The sequence below is a fragment of the Rhinopithecus bieti genome, unplaced genomic scaffold, assembly GCF_001698545.2.
Source record: "Rhinopithecus bieti isolate Rb0 unplaced genomic scaffold, ASM169854v2 scaffold_10612, whole genome shotgun sequence".
Lineage (NCBI taxonomy): Eukaryota > Metazoa > Chordata > Mammalia > Primates > Cercopithecidae > Rhinopithecus > Rhinopithecus bieti.
The window spans coordinates 301,929-308,051 of NW_016806990.1; positions in this window are offsets into that span (position 1 = coordinate 301,929).

The following is a 6,123-nucleotide window of genomic DNA, read 5'->3' on the forward strand; positions in this document are numbered from 1 at the left end:
GGAAAGGAAAGGAAAGGAAAGGAAAGGAAAGGAAAGGAAAGGAAAGGAAAGAAGGAAGAAAGAAAGAAAGAGAGAGAAAGAAGGAAAGAAAAAGGAGAAAGAGCTTGGGGAAGAGTACAAATTTCTGGCAATGAAGTCCTATAGTCTATCACTTTGGTATGAAAATGCTAGAAAATAGCAACAATTCCTAGAATTCCAGGAGTCTGCCTTCCTTTTTATCTTTTTCCCTTCCCTCTGGGCTGATGGTTTAGAATGAGCGAAAAGGAATATCTAGGTATGAAAATGTATATTTTAATAAATTTGAAACACTTCTCCTCCACTCTCCTTTGGTCTTCTATTCCCAGAAGGAAACATATTTATACCAAATAAATCTGTAAGATTTATTTAAAAAGACACACAGGCTCATTCCATGATAGAAGCCAAACAGCAAACAAAAACCGTTATTTAAACAAGCAATATTTGAATTATGATTATAATTTCACTAAAACACTGATGGATTTCTTACTATGAAATTTAAGTGTGCATTTAACTAAACTCAATCAGTTAAGTTATATATTTTCTAGTTAGACTTTTCCTCCACTATTTCCCTCTCTTTTCCTTCTTTCTTTTACTTATTTGTTGACTTCCTAAAGGAACCACATAACACTCAAAATCACTGTTTAGAAGTGTTTATTTATTCCTGACTCTTAAAAGCATTTCTATCCAATGTCACATGGAGTAGGGACTCTCAGCAGGAACTAGGGTTCACAAAGAAGTAAGGGAAGGTGGAAATAAAGCAAAACACAAATTTCACTTTTAGAAGAGGAAATTGACAGAAGATGAAAATGCCATCTGGCAACTTCATAGGCCTTGTTTTTTGTGGCTTTAAGATGTGTAGTCAATTCCCAAATAAAAATCAAAATGACTCAGAGCCTACCTCAAACTCATATTTGCACATATAGATTTAAGAGAAAACAAGCCTTAGGCACAGTATCTTAGAAATTGTTGATAGTATGAATGCCACATCTGTAGAATAATTTGTCTACCCAACTTAAAGAATATTAAACATCATTGTTTGTATGAGTGCTTTTAAAGTGCTATGATTTGTTTTGAATAGATTTATTTGTTTAAGTGCTCTATGACAACATTGTGAGTTGAAAGTTTATCTAAGGACCTGGCAAAATAGTGTTTTTGTTTCTTTTCTTTCAGCTTTAAGAATTTAAGAGCTAGAAATAATTATTATCTGTATATACAAATTATCCAGGTTGAATATACAATAGCAATATGGGAAGTTAATAAATTGCTGTTTGATTACCTGACTAAGCAAACAGTTCTGTGCAAATGATCTAATCATCTAATGTTTGAAAATGACATATGAATTAGAAATATGTTGATAGAACTTATAGCTTAAAATAGATCTCTCTAGCAAGGCAGGAACTCCCTGACAGAGTGCCCCAACTTTGCAACAGAAAGTCATGAACACTAACCCTATCATAACCTTTGTCCCTGATTCAATCAACCACACATCCCTAATTGCTCAGACTTTCATCTCTATACTACTCTACTCATTTCCTAATCCAAACCAATTTCCCATTGTGCTATTACTCACAAAACCCTTCCAAGGGTGCCCTTGGGGACTCATGGTCTTTATTATATTTCCTGAAATTCTTTTTTAAATGCTTCCCTCTCTTTGTTCTAACTAAAACTCTCTCCCCTCAGGACACCTTCTCCCTTGCAGCCTTGTCAATGGTGGCTGTTTCTTTCCTACATTCCTTGTACCTCTTCATATTATATGATCTGGAGTAAGAGTAAGTGTCCATTTACACTCATTGCCATTGAAGATCATTATCCCTCTTTCCTCCCTAACCTCTAACCCTTTGCAAGCTTTGAAGTTCGTGTCTTCATGCTATACCTCTGTATTAGTCCATTCTCACACTCCTATGAAGAACTGCCTGATACTGGGTAATTTATAAAGCAAAGAGATTTAATTGACTCACAGTTCTGCAGGACTGGGGAGGCCTCAGGAAACTTACAATCATGGTGGAAGGGGAAGTAAACATGTTCCTCTTCACATGGTGGCAGAAAGGAGAAGTGCAGGGTGAAGTGGGGTAAAAGCCCCTAAGAAAACCATCAGATCTCATGAGAACTCACTCACTATCATGAGGAAAGCATGGAGGTAGCTTCCCCCATGATTCAATTACCTCCCACCAGGTCCCTCCCATGACAAGTGGGGATTATGAGAACTACAATTCAAGATGAGATTTGAGTGAGGACACAAACTACATCAACTTCCTCCTATTGCAGGCATGTACAGACTCCCAAGTCATCTCTCTGTACCTCTTGAAGATATGAGCTCCTGGCTTACTGTCACTGTCTATAATGCTACTCCTGCTAAAGTTCTTAGCAATTTTACTGTCCACCTAAATGATCCTTCCAATAATGGACTCTTCATTATTGACCTCTATCTTTTAACAATTATAGACTCACCTCCATCTCATCTCACCTTCCATGGTCATATCCCGGGATGTCATTATAAATGACAAGAGTCATCCAAATGATTGGTTTCAAGCTTCACATCCCATCCTCCCAGTCCATGTGCTTCCTTTCCAACAATTTTTCACCAGTGCTTCCTTTCCAACAATTTTTCAACTCCCTTGAAGCCCTCAATTCATTTATTTTACACACCTTTCCACTGTCCTTCATTTACTCATGTCTACCTCTTTACTCAGTTTAGATTCCAGTATTTTCTGGCATTATCTTAAGCTCTCTCCCATTAACATACTTTCCTGGCTAAACTTCAACAGTGGCTAAATGCAGTTTCCTCTCACTCCACTCCTGCACACCGAATTTGGCATAGAAAAACACACAGCAACCTTCTTCTAAATTCATAACAAAAATGGACCATTACAATTGCTCAGGAATCCTACTCCATTTCCCTTTTACCTTCATTCCTCTCCTCTCTGAGATGACTATTTCATGCCTCCTCCCTTCTTGAATCTCAAATACTTATTCACATCCTTACTCTCACCTAATGATTTTGCATTCTGTTTCACTGAAAAAAGTCATGCAATCAGAAGAGAATGTCCACATGCCACCAGCCTATACCTGTTTACAAATTCAGCTTACACCCTTATTGCTGCAAATTACTGCAAATGAATGGACTCTCTCCCTTCACAGGCCACTTCTCAGATGTGTCCCATACCCACCTCTTCATGCCTATTCCAAGATATACCCTGCAACTCTCTCTCCCCTGCGTCTTCAGTGGTTCCCTTCCAAATACCTTCACTCTCAAATATGCAGTAATATTTTCCACCTTAAAAGAATTATTGAAGCCCACATCTTCTTTCATTTATCAACTACCCCTTTATCAGAAAGGAACTCTTTGAGTCATTTATACCCCCTCTCTTAATTCCTCTAATCCTATCTTTTAAAATTCACTGTAATGAAAATCTCATCATCAATATTCCACCAAAACCGTTCTTAACCAAGTTTTTCTACATTACTAAACCCAGTGGTAAGTTATCAGGCCTCAAGTTCTTGCCTGGCCTTTCAATTCCCCCTTGAAACAATTTCTTCCCTTGGCTCCTGGGTCACCACCCCCTTGTGGTTCTGCTACCTCACAAGCTGCTCTCGTCAGTTGCCGTTATGGTACTTCTTCATCTCAGTGGCCCTAAGGCTCAGTCCTCAGTTCCCTTCTCTATTCATAACCACTCCCTTGGTGATTTCATACTGTATTATGGCATAGTCTATATGCTGATGAGCTTCAAATGAACACTTCCAACTTTGACCTTCCCCCTGAACTGTGGACTAATGTTTCCTGCTGCCCACAGGATATCGCCACTTAACTTGTCTAAAGCCAAGCCCTTGACCTCCCTCCTGTGCCTAGCTTCTCCTCCTCCTCTCTACATCTCTAGAATGTGACAACTCTGTTCTTGAACGTCCACCATCCAAAACTTTGAGTTAATTCTTAGCTTCTCACACTCAACAATATATCCAATTCATCAATAAACGATCTTGGCCCTTCATTGAAAATGTATCTAGAATCAGATCATTTCTCATCATTTCTACTATCACCATCCTGGTCCAAGTCACCAACAACCTCCAGGTTAATCTAATAACCTCCCCGCTGGTTCCCCTGCTTTTTCTCTTGTCTCTCCACAGAAAGTATCCCCAACAAGCAGCCAAAGTGATCACATAAGTACATACATTTTTCATATAAATTCTTCCAGAATGGTACAACATGAGTCTCAAATGTAAAAGAACAGGGGCATTAAAAATATGCCCAGAGCCAATACTGAGACATTTGCCAGTCATGCGCCCCTATCAGGTCAAAGAAAGCTGCACGGTGACATGCTGCATCTGTGCCTGCCTGATGTTAAGACCACACTTCTCACAGTCTCCTGAAACTTGATCTAATCCTACAGTGCTGTGTGTATGTGAGGCTGCATTCTGCCCATCTGTAACATACTTAAATTCATCAAGTTCTGTATATTTTCAAGCACGAGTAACTATTTTAATATAAGTGAGCTATTACTGCAATTTTTATAGACAATACAGCAAAGAGAACTACAGATCTGGAGCTCTGTGACTGGTACAAGCTAGTTGATTTTCTTTTCCATTGGTATTCAGAGAAGTTCTATGAAATACTTTTGGCCTTACCAGTGAAAAACTAAAAAAGAAGTGATTGAGATATGAAATTTTTTTTTTTGTAAAAGTGTAAATAAAGCTTCTGACTTTCAGATATTATTCTTAAGAGAAGTCATCCTTACTGGACCAGAGATATACAAGATAAAAGAAAAGGACAGAAACATCCCTGGCTTCCCTGAAGCTGTACATTTCACAACCTGAACTTGCTTCTATTTTTCCCCCTTATTTTGGTTTATTTTAGATTATTGGCTCAAGGACATAGCTTCTAAGCCAATAAGAAGTGATTGGTTTCCTCCTCACCACTCTTTTTTAACAGATGAAAAGTAGGTAAGAACTCTATGGAAGGTGTGGAGAGTAGGCTCAACAGCTGATATTGAACAAAGGAGAAATTCGCTATTAAATAAAAGAAAAGGTCCCCAGAGTCCCCCAAAAGAGGCAATCATAGAGTCAGAGTAGTGGGTGAAGAGGGTGGGAGTCAAAACCTTTTGAAAACTAAGCTGCAAACAGTGGTGTCTTAATGAACAAAGCCTAGGGGAGGCGGCGGTTATGCAGGTTTGGATGAAGAACTTCTCAGCATGCCCAGTGCCTACAGGAGAAAATCGCCCGAGCTCCAAAGCAGATTTAGGAAAAGATCAAGATCCTCTGCCCCTTTCCCCAAGGAAACTGGCATCCCTACAAGAAAAGGGACAGTGGAGTGGCCTGTTGCTGCAACAGTGAAGAGCCTTCCACCAGGCATATATACTAGTGTATCCTTACCTGAATGCACAAGCCAAACAGACATGCAAAAGCAGTCACCAAGCAGAAAATGTGGAGCAGTGAAGTTTCTGAGCAATTCAAAGTAGGGGCCACTTCATACCTTAAAGGAAACTAGGAATAAACAAAATGTCTATGACCTAGGCAGAAGCCACTATCTCAATGCCTGATTGGCGTATTTGGGTTTGTGTGTGTGTTATTGTTTGTGTGTGTCTGTTTAAGTGACACTCTTTTTCTTCTGTCTGGTAATTTTGCGGTTACCACATAATGCTAAATCAGAGATAGAGACATGAGACATTATAATCTATGCCAGAATGTAACATTTTGCTCTAGAACTTTTGATGGCTATCGTCTATTTGCTTTGATAATAAATATTCTAAAGTACATGATACCCTGATTGATTTGTGGGAGAGAATTTAAAAGTAATATGTACCTAAAATTGCAACTAAACTTTGTCTTAACCTAAATATACTGTTGTTTTATGATCTCTTATTGATCTTAGGTAATGTTATATAAAAGTTGTGTGAACCCACAGAAACTATCACACTCAAACCTCTGGTAAACTTTTAATGTTTCATTAGGTTCTTGCCCAATCTGTGATCATTGGAGCATCATAAAGAAAACACTGGTAGCCAATATAACCAGTTTGAGTTTATGAAAAGTCACAAGTCTGTGATGTGCAAAGGAGATAAATCATTTTAAATGTTCCAGAAAAAAAAAAAAAAAAAAAAAAAAAAAAAAAAA